Source organism: Chiloscyllium punctatum, chromosome 32 (genome assembly GCF_047496795.1).
Source record: "Chiloscyllium punctatum isolate Juve2018m chromosome 32, sChiPun1.3, whole genome shotgun sequence".
NCBI lineage: Eukaryota > Metazoa > Chordata > Chondrichthyes > Orectolobiformes > Hemiscylliidae > Chiloscyllium > Chiloscyllium punctatum.
In genome coordinates, this window is record NC_092770.1 from 22,046,356 (window position 1) to 22,068,396 (window position 22,041).

Here is a 22,041-nt window from a genome sequence, read left to right on the forward strand (position 1 = left end):
ACAAATTCTGATTAATTTTAAATATTGGGGTGATTTCATTTATTTTTCTTTAACCTCCTCTATATTATCCCATTATATGGTCCTCAGAGAGAGACAGCATGGGGTTAAATACTGAGTAAAGCTCCCTCTACACTTTCCCCATCAAAAGAGTAAAGCCTCCTCTATACTGTCCCAACAAACACTCCCAGGATAGGCACAGCACAGGGTTAGATACAGAATAAAGCTCCCTCTAAACTGTCCTCATCAAACACTTTCAGGAACAGGATTAGATACAGAATAAAGTTCCCTCCATCAAACACTCCCAGGATAGGGACAGCACAGGGTTAGATACAGAATAAAGCTCCCTCTAAACTGTCCTCATCAAATGCTGCCTGGAATGGGATTAGATACAGAATAAATTTCCCTCTACATTATTTCCATCAAACACACACACCCAGGAGAGGGACAGCAAGGGATTAGACACAGAATAAAGCTCCCCCTACACTGTCCCCATCAAACACCCTCAGGACATGGACAGCACAGGGTTAAATACAGAGTAAAACTGCCTCTGTACAGTTCCCTCCCCCCCCCCCCAAAAGAGTAATGCTCCCTCAACACTGTCCCCATCATACACTCCTAGGAGAGGGACAGCAGGGAATTCTATACAGAGTAAAACCCACTCTAGAAGTTATGGTGACCATCGTCCTACCAGACCATGGGACCGCTCTCCCACTGGAGGGGGAGATGGCTGGTGGTGGTTTAACCTGAGGGTTACCATGCCTCAGGCGAGGGGGAGAGATTGGGGAGAGTCGTTCATGGTAACCTCCGCTGGGCAGGAACTCAACCCAGTCAAGAGTGTGGTGCTGGAAAAGCACAGCGGGTCAGGCAGCATCTGAGGAGCAGGAGAATCAACATTCCGGGCGTAAGCCCTTCACCAGGAACTGAACTCTCACTGTTGTGTTTACTCTAACCAGCAAACCAGCTTAGCTAACCAACATAACCCCAGTGTGATTTCTTACTATATATTTCAGTTCAGCTGTCTGTCTGTGGTAATCATTGAGATGGCAAACATTTTTAGAAGTAGCCTGAAGTAACATTATTGAGATCGCATTTTAGCTCCTGCACAAATACTAACTCGAGTCACGTCTGGAAGATCAATAACATGCCTTCTCTTTGAAAGGAGTCCAGTGTTACATTGCAGCTGGCTGGCTGTGCTTCTGATTAAGTGCTAAGTCGGGTACATGTGAGATGAGAGTTAGGCACATGTGAGTTTATATCATTGCCAGTCGTTAAAGAGGGCTGGTTAAATATAGATCCAACAGGGCAATGGATACTCCCAGTAATAGATACGATTCTGACTTCCCGAGCATCAGAGACAAATAGGTTAATGGCTGACTTACTGGGAGATGAGCATGACCAACATGCCCTTTCCCCTCCAATCCTGACAATGGCTCTTTTCACCAGTTCCCAGACTTGTTCTTCCCTTGCACAAAATTCCAGACGATCATTCAATAAACTGCTGCCCCTTGCAGCCATCATTTGTCAACTGGCTCAGAACCAGCAAATGTTTGCAGCACATGGAATGGCTGTGGTGGAAGGACAAAGGCACGAGGCAGACTGCTGAGCCTTCAAATGAGAATTCACTTTTATAATTTTATTCCTTTAATGGGCCGAGGTACGTTCACTCCTCCTGCTGCTAAATGTGACCTTGATCTCAAAGGGACAACGTTGAGTACCAAGAGAGCGGTTGGGAATCAGAAACAAAATAAGCAAATATAACGCAGGTATTTGCATGAAACGTTCCATGGAAGTCTGGTGAGACTTGTGGTGTATCAGGATTGGACAGGAGATTCGGGGTGGGGGAATGAGATGGGGGCGGAGGAGATAGATTCCCAGCAACTCGTGCCATCAACTAAGCCTCGTTTGAACAGATGCTCAATTCGGTTGCCAATGTTCACACAGCTAGGTGAGGGACATGATTAGGGTGAACAGTCAAGGTCTTTTCCCCAGGGTAACAGAGTCCAAACTAGAGGGCAGAGCTTTAAGGTGAGGGGGAGTCTATGGGGGGGGGAGATTTAAAAGGGACCAGAGGGTCAACATTTGCCACACAGAGAGTGGTGCGTGTATGGAAGAGAGGAGGGGGTGGTGGAGGCTGCTGCCATTATAATATTTAAAAGGCATCTGGATGGATACATAAACAGGAAAGGTTTACATATAACATAGAACATTACAGCGCAGTACAGGCCCTTCAGCCCTCGATATTACACCAACCTGTCATACCAATCTGAAGCCTATCTAACCTACACTATTCCATGTACATCCATATGCTTGTCCAATGATGACTTAAATGCACTTGACGTTGGCTAATCTACTACCGTTGCAGGCAAAGCATTCCATACCCTTACTACTCTCTGAGTAAAGAAACTACCTCTGACATCTGTCTTATACCTATTTCCCCTCACTTTAAAGTTGTGTCCCCTCGTGTTTGCCGTCCCCATACTTGGAGAAAGGCTCTCCCTGTCCACCCTATCTAACCCTCTGATTATCTTGTATGTCTCTATTAAATCACCTCTCAACCTTCTTCTCTCGAACGAGAACAGCCTCAAGTCCCTCAGCCTTTCCTTGTAAGACCTTCCCTCCATACGTGGCAACATCCTAGTATATCTCCTCTATACCCTTTCCAAAGCTTCCACATCCATCTTATAATGCGGTGACCAGAACTGTACACAATACTCCAAGTGTGGCCGTACCAGAGCTTTGTACAGCTGCAGCATAACCTCCTGGTTCCGGAACCCAATCCCTCTATTAATGAAGGCCAAAACACTGTATGCTTTCTTAACAACCCTGTCAATCTGGGTGGCAACTTTCAGGGATCTGTGTACATGGACACCGAGATCTCTCTGCTCATCTGCACTCCCAAGAATCTTATCATTAGCCCAATACTTTGCATTCCAATTACTCCATCCAAAGTGTATCACCTCACACTTGTCCACATTAAACTCCATTTGCCACCTCTCAGTCCAGCTCTGCATCCTATCTATGTCTCTCTGCAACCGACAACATCCTTTGTCACTATCCACAACTGCACCGACCTTAGTGTCGTCTGCAAATTTACTAACCCATCCTTCTAAGCCCTATTCCAGGTCATTTATAAAAATGAAGAACAGCAGTGGACCCAACACCGACCCTTGCAGTACACTGTTAGTAACTGGACACCAAGATGAACATATCCCATCAACTACAACTCTGTTTTCTTTCAGCAAGCCGATTACTGATCCAAACTGCAACGTCCCCCACAATCCCATTCCTCTGCATTTTGTACAATAGTCTACTGTGGGGAACCATATCGAACACCTTGCTGAAATCCATATACACCACATCAACCTGTTTACTCTCATCTACCTGTTTGGTCACTTTGTCAAAAAACTCAATAAGATTCGTTAGGCACGACCTACCCTTCACAAAACCATGCTGACTGTCCCTGATCAGATTATTCTTTTCTAGATGGTTATAAATCCTATCTCTTATAACTTTTTCCAACACTTTCCCAACAACTGAAGTGAGACTCACTGGTCTGTAATTACCAGGGTTGTCTCTACTACCCTTTTTGAACAAGGGAACCACATTTGCTGTCCTCCAGTCCTCAGGTACTATTCCTGTAGACAATGATGATTTGAAGATCAATGCCAAAGGCTTGGCAATCTCTTCCCTTGCTTCCCAGAGGAACTAGCTTAGATCCCATCCGGCCCAGGGGACTTGTCTATTTTCGCATTCTGCAGTATTTCTAATACCTCTTCCTTGTGAACCTCCATCTCTTCTAGTCTAGATGCAACTATCTCTGTATCTTACTCGCCAACATTTTCATTTTCTATAGTGAACACTGTTGAAAAATATTTATTTCGTGCTTCCCCTATCTCCTCTGACTCGACACACAACTTCCCACTATTATCCTTGATTGGCCCTAATTTAACTCTCGTCATTCTTTTATTCCTGACATACCTATGGAAAGCCTTAGGGTTAACCCTGATCCTATCCACCAACAACTTCTCATGTCACCTCCTGGCTCTTCTGAGCTCTCTTTTTAGGTCTTTCCTGACTTCCTTGTAACCCTCAAGCGCCCGAACTGAGTTTTCACGTTTCGTCCGAACATAAGCTGTTTTTCTCTTCTTGACCAAGGATTCCACTTCCTTCGTAAACCACGGCTCACGTGTTCTATATCTTCCTCCCTGCCTGACAGGTACATACTTATCTAGGACACACAGGAGCTTTTCCTTGAATAAGCTCCACATTTTTAATGTGCTCATCCCCTGCAGTTTCCTTCCCCATTCTATGCTTCCTAAATCTTTCCTAATTGCATCGTAATTTCCCTTCCCCTAGCTGTAACTCTTGCTCGGTGGAGTACATCTATCCCTTTCCATCACGGAAGTAAACCTGACAGAATTGTGATCGCTATCACCAAAGTGCTCACCTACTTCCAAATCTAACACCTGGCCAGGCTTGTTACCCAGTACTAAATCTAAAGTGGCTTCGCCCCTTGTTGGCCTGTCTACATACTGTGGCAGGAAGCCCTCCTGCACACACTGGACAAAAACTGACCCATCTATAGTACTCGTACTGTCGTGATCCCAGTCAATATTTGGATAGTTGAAGTCCCCCGTGACAACTACCCTGCCTCTCTCACTCCTATCGAGAATCATCTTTGCTATCCTTTCCTGTACATCTCTGGGACAATTCGGAGGCCTATAGGAAACTCCCAGCATGGTGAATTCTCCTTTCCTGTTTCTAACCTCAGCCCATACTACCTCAGTTAACGAGTCCCAAACATCCTTTCTACAACTGTAATATTGTCCCTGATCAACAATGCCACACCTCCCCCTCTTGTACCATCTTCTCTGTTCTTACTGAAACATCTGAATCCCGGAACCTGCAAAGCCATTCCTGTCCTTGCTCTATCCATGTCTCCGTAATGGCCACAACATCGAAGTCCCAGGTACCAACCCATGGTGCCAGTTCACCCACTTTATTTCGGATACTGCTTGCATTGAAGTACACACACTTCAAACCAGGTTCTCGCTTGCCAGTGTCAGATACTTGATTTGGGAACTCCCTACTCTCATCCTCTTCTGGACCTGTCCTACAATTTTGGTTCCCATCCCCCTGCTATATTAGTTTAAATCCACCTTAATAGCTTTAGCGAATTTCCCACCCAGGATATTGGTACCCCTCTGGTTTAGATGAAGACCATCCTGCTTGTTGAGGTCCCACCTACTCCAGAAAGAGCTCCAATTATCCAAAACCCAAAACCCTCCCTCCTGCACCATTCCTGTAGCCACGTATCAAACTCCTTTCTCTCCCTATTCCTCACCTCACTAGCACGTGGCACGGGCAGCAAACCAGAGAAAACAACTCTGTTTGTCCTAGCTCTAAGCTTCTATCCTAGCTCCCTGAATTTCTGCCTCAAGACCCCATCTCTCTTCTGACCTATGTCGTTGGTGCCAATGTGGACCACGACTTGGGGCTGCTCTCCCTCCCCTCGAAGGATCCCAAAAACACGATCAGAGACATCACGGACCCTGGCATCCAGGAGGCAACACACCAACCGTGTTTAGGGGGATATGAGGCAAATGCTGGCAAATGAGGCCAAATTAATTTAAGATACCTGGCCAGCATAGATGAGTTAGACTGAAGGGTCTGTTTCCGTGATGTATATCTCAATGACTCGGTGACTGGAATAAATTACGCCACAAGCTTAGCCTGATGTAAGGAGTTAGACTGGACTGGCTCAATGGTTAGTACTGCTGTCTCACACAGCCAGGGATCCGACTTTAATTCTAGCCTTGTGTGACTGTCTGTATAGAGTTTGCACATTCTGTCTGTGTCTGCATCAGTTTCCTCCCACAGTCTAAAGAGGTGCAGAGTGGTGGCGGTGAATTGGCCATGGGCTGAAAGCCCCATGTGGAGTTATGGGTATAGAGTGGTGATGTCCAGATGGAATGCAACTCGGAGGGCTGGTGAAAACCTGAGAAGCCAAATGGCCTCTATCTGCCCTATAGGGATACTATTTCCTAATCCATTCCTACCAATTGGTTAATTTAGCCGTGGTGGTTTTTAAGTGGCTCTCCCCTTTGGAGTGTTGAGATTGGACAGCACTGGGATTTTAAAGCTCTCACACTGATGAAGGCCCCTCATGGTGCCTGGGTCAGGTAGCTAGACGCACGATGAATGAGCGCTTGCAATGCTATTACTCTGGGCATCTTCAAAGCCCTGAGATTATCCCACTGTTGCCAGCTCCCCCCTACGCTGATTGGTGACTTGGCAAGCCACCCAGCTCCCATTCCCATCCCATGTCCAAACTATCAATTGGAGGCAGGGGCGAGTACCATCTGCTGTATTTGCACATACTTCAGGAAGGATGCTTGTGGCAGGGTGGCAGTGTCCCTACCCTCTAGGCTAGAAGGTTTGGGTTCGAGGCCCACCTGCTCCAAACATAGGTAAACATCTCAGCACTAAACAAAAAATATCCAAACTTTCAATTTATCATCAAGCTCCTTTCTTGTTCGGTGAAGTCTGACAGTACATTGTTCTTACATTTCATACAGTCACTGTCAGACACTAACCCTCAGTAACATCCAGAAATCAACCAAGCCTGTCTCTTCACTGTGGCAAAGACAAAATACCAGCTTTATCTGGTTTTCTATCTCTTCAAGATCTCCCGATATCACCCAAAACCTGGAGACATGTTCTTCGATAATAACTAACAATATGTAGCAGGTGCAGTGCAAGTGAGGCCACAGTTCAGAGTTACTTAGGAAAATAAAACTCACTCCAACCCGCAATTTAATCCAATGTTTCGGGTGAAGTCAGAGGGGATTAAATTACTGCTTTCAACACACTGCCAGATGGCCCATCATTCTTGGCATCAGACAGCATTGCTTCGCTGCTCTATACATTTTTTTTATATTTGACACAGTTGCTGTGGAACTTGTTAGGAAAGGAATGATATAGCTCAAGGGATAATGTCATCATTAATGACATGCAACAGAAGGTGCATGGTAACGCTGTTTCCAGAAGATGTTTAGTTCAGAAAATTTATGTGTACATTGCATGGTGATTCAAAGCTGACTTTTATAGAAGGTGCAAACCAAATCAGTTTCTACGAATTTTGTTGCTAACTCAGTCTATTTCCAGTGAACATTTGCATGATTCAACAGAAAGCTCCAGAGGTTTTAGCTAGTGTACAGCCTCATCAATAGAATAACTAATAGATAGCGTTCTTTCCCCACTGAGCCTTTCTGATGGCTGCCTCAAATGTTACTTCTCCTCAGCACATAGTAGGCACAGTGGCTCAGTGGTTAGCACTGCTGCCTCACAGTGCCAGGGATCCAGCTTTGATTCCAGCCTTGGGCGACTGTCTGTGTGGAGTTTGCACCTTCTCCCTGTGTCTGCGTGGGTTTCCTCCGGGTGCTCCGGTTTCCTCCCACGGTCCAAAGGTGTGCAGGTCAGGTGAATTAGCCATGCTAAATTGCCCATAGTGCTAGGTGCATTAGTCAGAGGGGAATGTGTCTGGGTGGGATACTCTTCAGAGGGTCGGAGTGACTTATTGGGCCTAAGGGCCTGTTTCCCACACTGTAGGGAATGTAATCTAGCCCTCAGTCCCAGAATATAATCCAGCCATTTGAATACAGTGGCTTCAAGAACAGGTCGAGGCGAGCACTCCTGTCACTCTTTCTCTCCCCAAAGCCTGTTCCCCCACCTAAAAGCCTTACATCAGGAGTGTGATGGAGTACTCCCGACTTTCCTGGATTAGTGCAGTTCCTACAAGAAGCTCGACTCCATTAGAGACAAAGCAGCCCACTTGTTTGGCACTACATCTTTAACATTCACACCCATCAATCCTGATGCAAAATGGCAGCAGTGTGCACCATCTACAGGATGTATTACAACAACTCACCAAAACTCTTTAGACTCTTCCCAAACCCAACACCTCTGCCAAATAAAAACCCAAAGGCAGTAGATGCATCTGCAAGTTTAACCATAGCCTCACACTTTCCTGACTTGGCATTATATCCTTGTTCCTTCACTGTCATGGGGTCAAAATCCTGGAACTCCATCTCCAACAGGGCTGTGAATGTGCCTACACCTCAAGAACCGCACCACCACCTTCTCAAGGGCAAACTAGAGATGGGTGATAAACACTGGCCCAGTCACTGACACCTACACCCCAGGTTCTTTTCAAATACATAATTCTTTGAAAGTCATGATTTGGAGACAACAGTGTTGGACTGGGGTGTACAAAGTTAAAAATTACACAACGCCAAGTTATAGTCCAACAGGTGGAATTGGAAGCACTAGCTTTTGGAGTGCTGCTCCTTCATCAGGTGGTTGTGGAGAATAACTTATTCTCCACAACCACCTGATGAAGGAGCAATGCTCTGAAAGCCAGTGCTTCCAAATAAACCTGTTGGACTATAACCTGGTGTTGTGTGATTTTTAATTCTTTGAAGTTTGCATCACATATGCAGAGTATTAAGATGGCATTTAGCATTCTTGCTCAAACCTTTGAGTACAAGATTTGGGACATGATGTTGGCATTGTACAAGACACCAGTGCAGTCTCTTCTGGAGTACTGTATCCAGTTCTGGTCACTCAGTTATAGGAAGGATATTATTAAGGGATAGAGGGTTCAGGTGAAATTTACCAGAATGTTGCCAGGAATGGATGGTTTGAGGTACAGAGAGAGGCCGGATAGGCTGGGGCTTTTTTCACTGGAGTGTAGGAGGTTGAGAGGTAACCTTATAGAGGTTTACAAAATAATAAGGGGTATAGATAAGGTGAATGGCAGATGTCTTTCCCCTAGGGTGGGAGAATTCAAGACTAGAGGGCATGATTTTAAGGTGAGAGGTTGAAAGATTTAAAAAAGATATGGGACTTTTTTTTACACATGTGTAGAATGAACTTCCAGAGAAAGTGGTGGATGTGGGTACAATCATAACATTTAAAAGGCATTTGGATAAGTACAAGAAAACGAAAGGTTTGGAGGGAAGTAGGCCAGGAGCAGGCAGGTGGGACTAGTTTAGTTTGGGATTCTGTTCAGCATGGACTGGTTGGACTGAAGGGTCTGTTTCCATGTTGAATGACTCTATGACTCTAAGTGCCAGTCTACAACACTTTGGTGTGGACCACCACGTCTCAGGCAAACCAAAGTGTGGTTTTCAGCAAGTTAATTGTCTTCTACCTGTCACAATGTATCAGACTGTAAAACAGATTGGAGACTGGAGGAAACTGCAAATTTTATATGATAGTACGACAACACATTACTCTCCCTTACCTGGAGGAAGCTATCCTTTCGATCTTGTATACTTGACACTTAAAGTCATAGAGATGTACAGCATGGAAACAGACCCTTCAGTCCAACTCGTCCATGCCGACCAGATATCCTAACCTCATCTGGTCCCACCTGCCAGCACCCAGCCCGTATCCCTCCAAACCCTTCCTATTCATATACCCATCCAGATGCCTTTTAAAATGTTGCAATTGTACCAGCCTGCACCACTTCCTCTGGCAGCTTATTCCATACACAAACCACCCTCTTGTGTGAAAAAGTTGCCCCTTAGGTCTTTTTAATATATTTCCCCTTTCACCCTAAACCTATGCCCTCTCGTTCTAGACTCCCCCACCCTAGGGAAAAGACTTTGTCTATTTATCCTATCCATGCCCCTCTATAAGGTCACCTCTCAGCCTCCGACGCTCCAGGGAAAACAGCCCCAGCCTCTTTGAAGGCTGGTTTTAGATCAGAACTGGAGTGCAGAGTGCAGATCATACCAACTCAACACTTTGGGCTGTCATCCAGATCAATGTTTCTTTAGCTCAGATTCCAGGCACTGGCAAGATCCCAGTCCCAATTTGTTCAATTTCTGTACCAGTCCACTGACATGAGCCATTTAGAGTCCAGTCTAAGACAAAATGTAAAACGCTGCACAGACTCAAAATAGTGCAAAGAACAGAACAGCATTAAAGAAATGCAAAATGCGTCAAGGAAAACGCACAATGGAATCAGTCCAGCAGCACCTACATCAGTATTAGTTTTTATGTGAAGACAGATTCCTTTCTCTTAATAAAAACAGCTAGCCCAAAAGTCGGGGAACTTTGATAATATTCATTTAAAAGTATGATTGATTGCATCATGGTATTAACACCATTGACTGCATCTTCTTGAACACCATTTATGGTCAAGTTGTCCCTGGCAGCCACAGCCAAGATTCTAAACAAGTTCTATTTAAATCGCAGCTTATTTTGGACAGACATCTTGGCTGGTTCCAACAAGAAGACTTGACATACCACAGATACATTACTTATATATATATATAGACATATATGTTTCAAAGCTATGTATTCTAACAAGTCCATTTATATACATTTGTGAAAATAACCAGAGAGGCAAATGACTCAATAAAGTAAATTGTTTGCATTAATTTAAAGGATTTTTTTTTCACTGATCACATGGTGAGGGGAGGTTCATGGGTTCATAACAGTTTTGAAAGGGCCTTAGAATACTACAACAACTATGTCAATCGATCATAGAGTCTGCTATGGTGCAATGTTCATGAAGAGATCCCACAGTTTAAGGCTAGCATTTATACACCATCTTCAAATGAGTTCAGTGACACCCAGTTTGGTTTCGCCAGGGTCACTCAGTTCCTGATCTCCTTACAGCCTTGGGTCAAACATGGACAGAAGAGCCGAATTCCAGAGGCAAGGCGAGAGTGACTGCCCCTGACATCAAAGATGTATTTGACTGATAATGGCATCAAGGAGCCCTGGCAAAACCGGAATCAATGGGCATCGGGGCAAACACTCCGCTGGTTAGAGTCATAGCTGGCACAAAGGAAGATGGTTGTGGTTGTGGAAGGTCAGTCATCAAAGCCCCAGGACATCTCTGCAGCAGTCCCCCAGCATCGAGTCCTTGGCCTTCAGCTGCTTCATCAATGGCCTTCCCTCTGTCATTAGGTCAGAAGTGGGGATGTTCGCCAATGACTGCACAGTGTTCAGCACCATTCGCATCTCCTCAGATACTGAAGCAGTCTATGCTCAAATGCAACAAGATCTGGACAATATCCAGGTTTGGGCCAACAAGTGGCAAGTAATATTCACGCCGCACATATGCCAGACAATGACCATCACCAATAAGAAACTCTCACCACCGCCCCTTGACATTCAACAGTATTACTATTATGAATCCCCCACTGTCAACATTTGTGGAGTTACCATTGACTAGAAACCCAACTGGACTCACCACATAAACACAGTGGCTACAAGAGCAAGTCAAAGTCAGAGACTAGGGATACTGTGCTGAGTAACTCCCCTCCTGACACCCTAAAGTCTACCCACCATTGACAAGGCACAAGTCAGGAGTGTGATGGAATACTCTCCACTTGCCTGGGTGGGTGCAGCTCCAACAGCACTCAAGAGGATTGACACCATCCAGGACAAAGCAACCCGCTTGATTAGCACCACATATACAAACATTCAATCCCTACACCACCGACACTCAGTAGCAGCAATATCTACAAGATGCACTGCAGAAATTCACCAAAGATCCTCAGACAGAACCTTGCAAACCCACGACCACTAGAAGGACAAGGGCAGCAGGAACTTGGGAACACCACCACCTGCAAGCTCCCCTCCAAGCCACTCACCATCCTGACTTGGAAATATACTGCCGTTCCTTCACAGTCATTGGGTCAAAATCCTGGAATTCCCTCCCTGCCAGCATTGTGGGTCAACCCACAGCAAGTGTACTGCAGCGATTCAAGAAGGCAGCTCAACACCACCTTCTCAAGGGATGGATTATCAATGCTGGCCAGCCAATGATGCCCAAGTCCCACAAATGAATAATAAACAAAATTATAATGATCGCTCTTCACAAGAGCACTATTAGACATAAGAACATAGAGCGCTACATATATAAGGAGAGTTACCTACATAAGGAGAGACATTAGGGTAGATAACTCAAAAGCATAGTGGGAGCGGCAGATTTCATAAAGGTACAACTTATAACAAAAACAGGGAAAGCAGACAAACTGGGAAAATACTTCAGGAGAGAATTAGATCGAACCACACAGCTGCCAGTGGCGGAACACTGAAGGATGTGCAAGAGGCCAGGACTGGAGCAGAGATCTGAGGATTGTAGGGCTGGAACAAGTGAAAGGTATAGCAAGGAATGAAGAAATTTAAACAGAAGGCAGGAAAGTGAAGTTGAAGCTTATCAGATGAGCCATGATCCCATTGAGTGGCGGAGCAAATTTGATGGGCTGAATGGCCTACTTCTGCTCTTCAGGTCTTATAAGGATGTGAAATGTATTTAAACATTAGCAGACCGCTCACCATCACCTTTTCAGGGACAGTAAGAGATGGACAATAAATGCTGGTCCCGCCAGCGATGCCTAGATCTCAAGAATGGATAAAACTAAAGTTAAAAATCACACAACACCAGATTATAGTCCAACAGGTTTAGTTGGAAGCACTAGCTTTCGGAGCACTGCTCCTTTGTCAGGTAGCTAGTGGGGGCAGGATCATAGGACACAGAATTTTGTAATAAAAGATCGAAGTATCATATAACTGATGCTGGATTAGTGGTGCTGGAAGAGCACAGCAGTTCAGGCAGCATCCAACGAGCAGCGAAATCGATGTTTCGGGCAAAAGCCCTTCATCAGGAATAAAGGCAGTGAGCCTGAAGCACTGCCTTTATTCCTGATAAAGGGCTTTTGCCCGAAACGTCGATTTCGCTGCTCGTTGGATGCTGCCTGAACTGCTGTGCTCTTCCAGCACCACTAATCCAGTATTTGCTTTCCAGCATCTGCAGTTATTGTTTTTACCTCGTTGATATAACTGATGCTGCATAGTCTTTAATCACTTAGAATGGGGATGCAGGTTTCAATTCATTAAAACGTAAATCCCGAAACTTTTAAGTCATATCCCCAAGATAACTTAAGGTTTTATGAAAAAAAGGTGACATCTCAGCTCAGACAATGCATTAAAGGTGTGAGATTAGAGTCTGTCTGTATCCCAGTCTTGAGTCGGACTGGTTCTATTTCCAAAGAAGGAATTTATAAAATGTCACGTGGACTGACTGCCTACAGATTGTGTACTTTTTGAACATATTAGAATGTATCTGTAAACACAAATCTGCAAATAAAAACAAAGAATGCTGCATTACCACAGATGCTGGAAAAGCACAGCAGGTCAGGCAGCATCTGAGGAGCAGGGGAATCAACATTTTGTGTGGGCTTATGCCCGAAACATCGATTCTCCTGTTCCTCAGATGTTACCTGACCAACTGTGCCAATTCATCACCACACTCTCGATTCTGATCTCCAGCATCTGCAGTCCTCACTTTCTCCTGCATTATGAGAGATGCCAGCTTTAGGCCCAGATATTCCATGGAGGCCCAACCATGTCACCGCTGATGTAAAGGATAAAAGGATGGTACTACAGGTCTTTTAAAAAGGAGTAGAAAGCTTACCTTAGTGTCTTTACCAATGTTTACCAACATCACTTTAAAAGTAGTCATCTATGCATTATCACATTGCTATTTGTGGGATCTTGCTGTGTGCAAATTGACTCCTGTGTTTTTTTTATGGTTGTGATCACCCGACAAAAACATTTTATTGGCTGGGAAGTGTTTTGAATAGAATTTGGTTTTTTGATAACTGTGATCACTTGAAAGCAAAACGCGTCCCATGAATTTAAACACACACAGGATCCCAGTGATGTGAAGCGACTGCCTCTCATTGTTGTTTTTAAAAACACAAATCACTCGGCCTTAAAGGGATTGGATTTGAGTTTGCAAAGAGGAGGAACCATCCAAAACACACAATCTGTGACAGTAACCAATTGATCAGGTATTTTCCAGCCTGCACTGTTGTGTAACATGAGACAGAGTTAGGAAGTTAAGAAACTGCTTGCTTGTCCTCTAGTATTTCACGTGAGGTACAAAGCTCACAGCAATCAGCATGAGGAAAAGGTGTGGTGACCATTTTCCAACTAACCTTTCTTCCTGTGAGACATAATAGACCTCTCAATTGCTTAACTCCTAGATTCCTTCGAAACCCATTGAACTGGTTTGCCATCTGTTTCCACAAAGATATTCAGCTGTTGCAATCTCCCTCCCACGCAAGTTAAACCAGTTGCAAATTAAGCCAATGAGAAAGCTGGCTAGGTCGATCCCATGTAGGGAAGGATTTTCTCATGAAGCAAGGTTGAGTAAGTTGGTCTTGCGCTCACTGGAATTCAGCAGAATGAAAACATATAAGATTCAGAGGAGACTGACAGGCGAGGTGCAGAGACGCTGTTCTGAAAAAGGGTCACTGGACCTGAAATGTTAACTCTGCTTTCTCTCTCTCCACAGATGCTGCCAGACTTGCTGAGTTTCTCCCTGTTGTGGTAGATGTGAACAAATTCTTTCACCTTATGGGAGAGTCTAGAATCAGAGGACATAATTGAAGAAGGAATTATTTCAACCCCCAACTTTTTGATCTTTTAGTTTGAGGACAATTAAGAATAGGCCATAATTGTTGACATCCTGTAAAACAAATAGGTGTCTGATGGTACAGTATTTGTGTATTGGTGGAAAAAATAAGGGGAAATTGTCTTGCATTCATCAGGACAGAATTGCAAGACTACCAAATTTCAAGGGGAACAACAATTTATACCGCATGAGGAAAGCATGCTGATTGGTTGGCAAGTGCTCACTGATTGGTCGCAGCGTTGCCATTCAAAATGCATCAGCGGACAGTTAACTGCAGAGTTTTTGTTTAAATTCAATCCGGGCCACTTGACTCAGATTGGGCAAAACCAAGGTTATGTGAATGACACTAGGGAGTAGTTGTCTGTCAGAGAGAAAAGAAAATAGATACAAAAGAGAGAAAAATAACTACTTCAACCAATCCTGGAGAACATCCAGGAAAAAATGCGATTTCACTGTGTGGGATTCCCAGGAAGCTGAATCCCTGAGGGCAAAACCTTATTTTGCTGGCTAGTGAACATCATCCAACCCGTGTGGCATCTAACATGAGTCTGCCCTTAAATTACAGACTGATAGCTCAGCTACAGTTACTGGGCTGGAGCAATGGTCAGTGGCTCAGTGGTTAGCACTTGCTGCCTCACAGTGCCCGGAACTCAGGTTCGATTCCACCCTCAGGCAGTTGTCTGTGTGGAGTTTGCACATTCTCCCCGTGTCTGTGTGGGTTTCCTCCCACAGTCTAAAGGTGCGCAAGTCAGGTGGATTGGACTTGCTTAAATTGTGCAGGCTAGGTGGGTTAGCCATGGGAAACGCAGGGGTCGGGTTTGTGAAGACTCAATGGGCTGAATGGCCTCTTTCCACACTGTATTCTATCCCATTGCTACCTTGCAAACAGGAATTCCAGGAGGTAATACTTGGATTGACAATCAGGCTGAGTCAGGGGCTGCATCTGCAATTAATATTGGCAGCTTGTTCCCTTCCTGGACACAGGAGAGGGTAAGGAAATGGGAATGGTATATCACACAGCAACACCATGTGAGTGTGACCCACCACAAAACAGGAATTGGGACTGATCAGCCAGCACGTCCAGCACCAACAACCGTTAGACTATGCAGAACTGAGAGTTCCTCCTTTGTGGTAATTCTAGCTAAAATCACCAAGAGAAAAATCATCCCCTCACTTGATTTTAAACAAAAACAGGAATTTCTGGAAAAACGCAGCAGCATCTGTGGAAAGGAAGCAGAGTTAATGTTTCAGACCCAGTGACCGTTCCTCAGAACTCATTTGGTTTTTCTCTGGGAGTTACTTCCCTTTTATTTCTCCAGGTGCCCTTGTACCTCTTGCAAGCACAGAGGTCACAACACTGAGCCCTGGCACGTTGTTCAACCGGGTAATTCATCGCGCCCACTACTGACGTGTGTGAACCTTTGCATAGAACAGATGACAATGGCTGCTTTCATCAACCTGAACTCCCGGCCCTTTCCCCAAACCCCCTAGCATGGTTGAGATTAGCTACTTTGTAGAGGCTTATAGCACAGAAGAGGCCCTTCAGCCCCTGAAGTCCATGCTGACCCATCTGGGCAAGGATATTCTTGTGATTGAGGGTGTCCATCCACTGATTCCCAGGATGGCAGGACGGACGTATGAGGAAAGACTGGATCGACTGCGCTTGGACTCGCTGGGATTTAGAAGAATGAGGGAGGGAATCCCACAGAAACATATAAAATCCTGACGGGTCTGGACAGGCAGGGTGTGGGAAGAATGTTTCCGATGTCGGGGAAATTCAGAACTGGAGTCCCAGTCTAAAAATAAGGTCAAAGCCATTCAGGAGTGAGTTGGCGAAGAATCTCTTCACTCAGAGTTGTGAACCTGTGGAATTCTCTCCCACAGAGAAGCTGTTAGGCCGAGTTCATTTGATACATTCAAGAGGGAGCTGGACATGGCCCTTGTGGCTAAAGGGATCAAGGGGTATGGGGAGAGGGTGGGAATGGGAGACTGAGATTGCATGACCAGCCATGATCAGATTGCATGGTGGAGCAGGCCCGAAGGGCTGAATGGCCTCCTCCTGCACCTATTTTCAATGGTTCTAAGCTTACACTAACCCCATTTGGCCCATAGCCTTGAACATTATGACATTTCAAGTGCTGACCCACATACCTTTTAAAGGTTGTTAGATTCCCCCTCCTTTGTGGGGGGGTCCAGAACTAGACGGCACAGGCTTAGGGTGAAAGGGGAAAGATTTGAAAGGGATCTAAGGGGCAACTTTTTCATACAGAGGGTGGTGCATGTATGGACTGAGCTGCCAGAGGAAGTGGGGGAGGCTGGTACAATTGCAACATTTAAAAGGTATTTGGATGGGTATATGAATAGGAAGGGTTTGGAGGGATATGGGCCAGGTGCTGGTAGGTGGGACTAGATTGGGTTGGGATATCTAGTCGGCATTGACGAGTTGGACCGAAGGGTCTGTTTCTGTGCTGTACATCTCTGTGACTCTAGTGCCCTCCCACAGTCTGTATTTCAGACTCCCACCACTCCCTTCTTTGGGGGTGAAGAGGGTATCCCTCTTCACCCCCAGAGAAGGGAGTGGTGGGAGTGGTATCCCTCTTCACCTTGAGCGAGCCAGTCCCAGCTCATTTGACCAAGATATGTCATGACCAGCGAGAACAGAGAAGCTGATCACATGGGAGACAGTCAGCAGCATGTGGATCCACAGTCATGAGGAGCTCTACAAGCAGCATAAATAAGGCAGTGTAGACTTTCAAACAAAAAAAAAATGCAACGTCACTGGCGAGGTAGAAACAGGAGGTCACATGCAACGATTCAGCAGTTTAAAATCAAAAAGCAAATTGTGTGACAAATATTTCCTGCATTTACAATCAAAGAAATTTCACCAGGGAGTCAATCTAACTCACTCGGTGGTTACACCACACTGGGTTTGTCCAGACAACTCAAATTTCACAGCCCTGTCCTCAGCCCCTTCAATATTTTCCTCCAATCTTGTATTAACTTAGCCTTCAATAGCCAGTGGTGTTAAAGCAGATTAACTCTTCGTATGAAAATGCTATTTTCATTAACCTTTCAGATGAGAAGGCCAACCCAACAAGGCTCCTTCCAGCATCGTCTGAACCCAGCATCGTCGTCAACAGACAATCACCACCCACACGTTTCCCTAAAAGTCACTCACCATCACAACATGGAAAAGTATCGCCGTTCCTTCACTGATGTCGGGTCCAAATGCTGGTACTCGCTGCCTAACAGCGCTGTGAATGCAGCTACACCAAATGGATTGCAGCGATTCAAGAAGGCAGCTCACCACCACATTCTCCAGAGTAATTAGAGTGACGTGCAAATCAAGCAAGGGTGATTTGAGGAAAGAAAGATTTCAGTAATCAGGTTATGGAATGTACTGCCTGGAAATGTGGTGGATGCAGGTTCAATGGAAGCATTCAAGAGGGCATCAGATGGTTCTTCAGGTAAACAGGCAGGGGTATGAGGTAAAAGGCAGGGGATTGGCATTGGGGCATAAACCCAGCGCAGGAATGATGGGCCAAATGGTCTCCTTCTGCACCATAACATGTTTTGTGAATGAGGAATGCTGGCGTAGCCAGTGACACACACACCTCAGGAGAAAATACTGAATCAATCATGTCCCATTTTACAAGATAGCAGCATCACAGGCAATGAGAGGGAAACAGAAGATTACCACGAGCTCTGTTCAGGGGGATATGGAAGATGTTTGTGAGGCTTCGAACCCTGGACCTTTGCCAGACTGCACCCCCAAGGTAAGGGGAACCCAGTGTCCTACAACTAAATCTTTTTTATTATTCCAAGCAGCTGGAGTGCCCTCCAAAGGACATATCCCAGGAGCTTAGAACCCCTATAGTGTGAAAACAGGCCCTTTAGCCCAACAGGTTCACACCAACCCTCCGAAGAGTATCCCACCCAGACCCATTCCCCTACCCTATTACTTTACGTTTTCCCTGACTAATGCACCTAACCTAGGCATCCCTGAACACTACAGGGCAATTTAGCATGGCCAATTCACCTAACCTGCACATCTTTGGATCGTGGGAGGAAACCGGAGCACCTGGTGGAAACATACAGAGGCATGGGGTGGGGGGGAGTGGGGGCAAGAGAACGTGCAAACCCACACAATCGCCTGAGGCTGGGATCGAAGCCATGCCACCCTGCTTGATCAAACACTCATTCGCAAACCAGGTGGAACATACAAAGATGGAAAATAGGAACAGGAGTAGGTCATTCGGCCCTTCAAGCCTACTCTACCATTCAATGTGACCACAGCTGATCATCCAACTCAGACCGCTGTTCCTGCTCTGGGCAGTGAGGATTGAAGAGCCAGATGGCTCCAAATTTCTACATTTCTAAGGAACTGTGGAAAATCAAGGCATTAAAGAGCAACTGGAAAGGAATTCAAATCGAAAAACACACACACACACGCTAAGGAAAAATGGAAATGAGAGAGAGAGAGAGAAAAGTTCCCTCAACAGATCCTGTATTAGATTCTTAGAAATATTATTCTATATTGGGAATGCAACACAATGGCTCTGCTTTGACAAAAGTCTTAGGAAATTCATGTAAACTTCCCCATGCCTCAACACTTATTCAAACAATATCTGCAATCATTGTACATGCTAGGCCCTAGGGAATCCCAGCCCTTTCAGTCAAAGTAGGCCCATGGTTTAAGCTGCCACGTTTCTTTCAGAAACACACAAATAGCATCAGTGATCATTCAGATTGGCCTACAATTGAACAACTTCTCGATTCATTGCCTTAATATTTGTGAGTCTTTTGGGAAAAGGGTAGAACAAAAGCCTATAGTTTGGAACGGTGATCCTGAGATACAGATATGTATCATGTGGCTTTTAATATGATTACATCACTACCCCCTTAACACCTCATTCCTTTCAAACTCCTGTCCCAACCTCTCAATATCCCTTTCACTCTCAAAAGACATCAATGGGATGGTTGTCTTTCCAAATCCACATTTATATTTCCCACTATTTCATGTTTAGATGCTAGTCATTGTTTAGCAGATTAATATCCATACGTTGAATCTGTCAGCAAAAGGCTTTCAGAGACGTGCAAGGGTTTTATTATAAATCTACAGTTTTTCGCTTTCTCGTCTGGACCATTTCCTTGTCTCGCTCCCAGGTATTTTCTAAGCAACCTCTTCAGAGATGTTACCAATACACCTCTGGGGCAGGAGAGTTTTCAACACACGCCTCCTGGCTCAGAGATGAAAAGGTGACATTACCACACTCCTACAGGACGAGAGGGCTGTTCTCTCATTAGAGAGAGAGAGAGACAACTGGTGATGGTTTAACATCAGATTCTCATGCAAGGGGAAAGATTGAGAGGGAGAGTCCTGCACAGTACCCTCTTGTGGTGCAGTGGTAGGTTCCCTCACTCTGAGCTGGGAGGCCCAGGTGTCCTACCCACTCCAGAGAAGTGTAATGACATCTCTGAGCAGGCTGATCCAAAAATATTTTCTGGTTGACCCTCAAAGGGACCTTCATTTCTAAAACTTGACATAGTCTACTAGGTTTTCCAATCTTTCATGGGATATGAGTGTAGATGGTTGGACCAGCATTTGTTAGCCATTCTTAATTACTTTTGAAATAATGGTGGCCAAAGGTCAGAGGGCAGTTATGAGCCACTCACAGTGTGATGGATCCAGATCTACATGTGAGCCAGATCAGACAACAATGGCACATTTCCTTCTGTCAAGAACAGCAATGAGTCAGATGACGATCAATAATAATTTCACTGCACTATCATCCAGACTCACTTCTAATCTTTTCAAAAAAAAAACAGACGCAGAACTTATTAACTTTCTGAATTCAAGCCCCAACATGGTGGGGAATTGAACCCACATCCCCAGGGCTGTAGTCTGGGCCTCAAGATTATGAGTTTCTGACAACACCACTACACCGTCACATCCTCTGCCATTAAAACCACACTCATCAAGGTCACACAATGAGACAGTGGCTGTGCTAAACTGACCCTCCTTATTTTATTAACCTTGTCACAGCTCAACAACCAATTCTCCTCCAATGCCTCTCCTCCCCTGCCCAACTGGGTGACTGTGGTCTCGTTGAGCTCCATTCCTATCCATCCAGTCATAACCAGAAAACCATCTGCAGAGGTTACTCTTCCTAGCCCTGCGGCAGTACCTTTGGATTTTCTGAGGATTTATCCTGGTTCCCGTGCTATTTCTCAACAAATATGTCATCACTCAACAAAATTACCCCAAAAAAAGTGTCCAATCCCTTCACCACCTCCAATTAGACATTTTCTCCAATTAGATACTGCAGAGACCAATAAATGCGTTGCTCCAGTAATGGCAGTACTTCCCAAAACTTTTTCCCTCCGTTTCGAGGCTTAGAAATTGTCACAGCTGCTCTGTGTAAGATACTGATAAGAAATGACAAGCTGCAAACATAGGTGGTGTAGACCATTCAGCCCATTGAGCCTCCTCTACCATCCGAGACCTTCGCCCTCAACACCACTCTGAATTGAATTGAATTGAATTTATTGTCACATGTACCGAGGCACAGTGAAAGCTTTGTCTTGTGAGCAATACAGGCAGATCACAGAGTTAAGTAGCATAGATAAGTAAATAATTTGAAAGGGTTTAGAAAAGATTTACAAGGATGTTGCCAGGGTTGGAGGATTTGAGCTACAGGGAGAGGCTGAACAGGCTGGGGCTGTTTTCCCTGGAGCGTCGGAGGCTGAGGGGTGACCTTATAGAGGTTTACAAAATTATGAGGGGCATGGGTAGGATAAATAGACAAAGTCTTTTCCCTGGGATCGGGGAGTCCAGAACTAGAGGGCATGGGTTTAGGGTGAGAGGGGAAAGATATAGCAGAGACCTAAGGGGCAACTTTTTCACACAGAGGGTGGTACACGGATGGAACAAGCTGCCAGAGGAAGTGGTGGTGGCTGGTACAATTGCAACATTTAAGAGGCATTTGGATGGGTATATGAATAGGAAGGGTTTGGAGGGATATGGGCCGGGTGCTGGCAGGTGGGACTAGATTGGGTTGGGATATCTGGTCAGCATGGACGGGTTGGACCGAAGGATCTGTTTCCGTGCTGTACATCTCTATGACTCTATGACTCTAATAGGTAAACAGCAGCAAAAGCACATGTTCAGAGTTTGTGAGTCCATTCAGTATTCTAACAACAGTAGGGTAGAAACTGTTTCGAAAACAGCTGGTGCGTGTGTTCAGGCTTCTGTACCTTCTCCCCGATGGTAGAGGTTGTGGAAAAACATTGCCAGGGTGGGATGGATCTTTGAGAATGCTGGCGGCCTTTCTTTGACAGCGAGCCTGGTAACAGATCTCTCCTGCACTGTTCCCATATCCATTGCTATCATGAACATCTCGAAACTTTTTGATCTCCATTGTGTTTGGAGACCTTTTATCTGTGATCACACCAGAGTATAATCGGCAGTGTTCAGCGATTCAAATGATGTCTCAGCAAAACAGGAACAAACCATCATTATCAAACATATCCCA

At 45.1% G+C, this 22,041-nt stretch overlaps 1 protein-coding gene across 2 annotated transcripts in view; it reads right to left on the reverse strand.

The window, feature by feature from the left end:
* rassf3 (Ras association domain family member 3) overlaps window positions 1–22,041 on the reverse strand; it is a 213,724-nt gene that overhangs the window by 21,597 nt on the left and 170,086 nt on the right. The window lies entirely within an intron of this gene.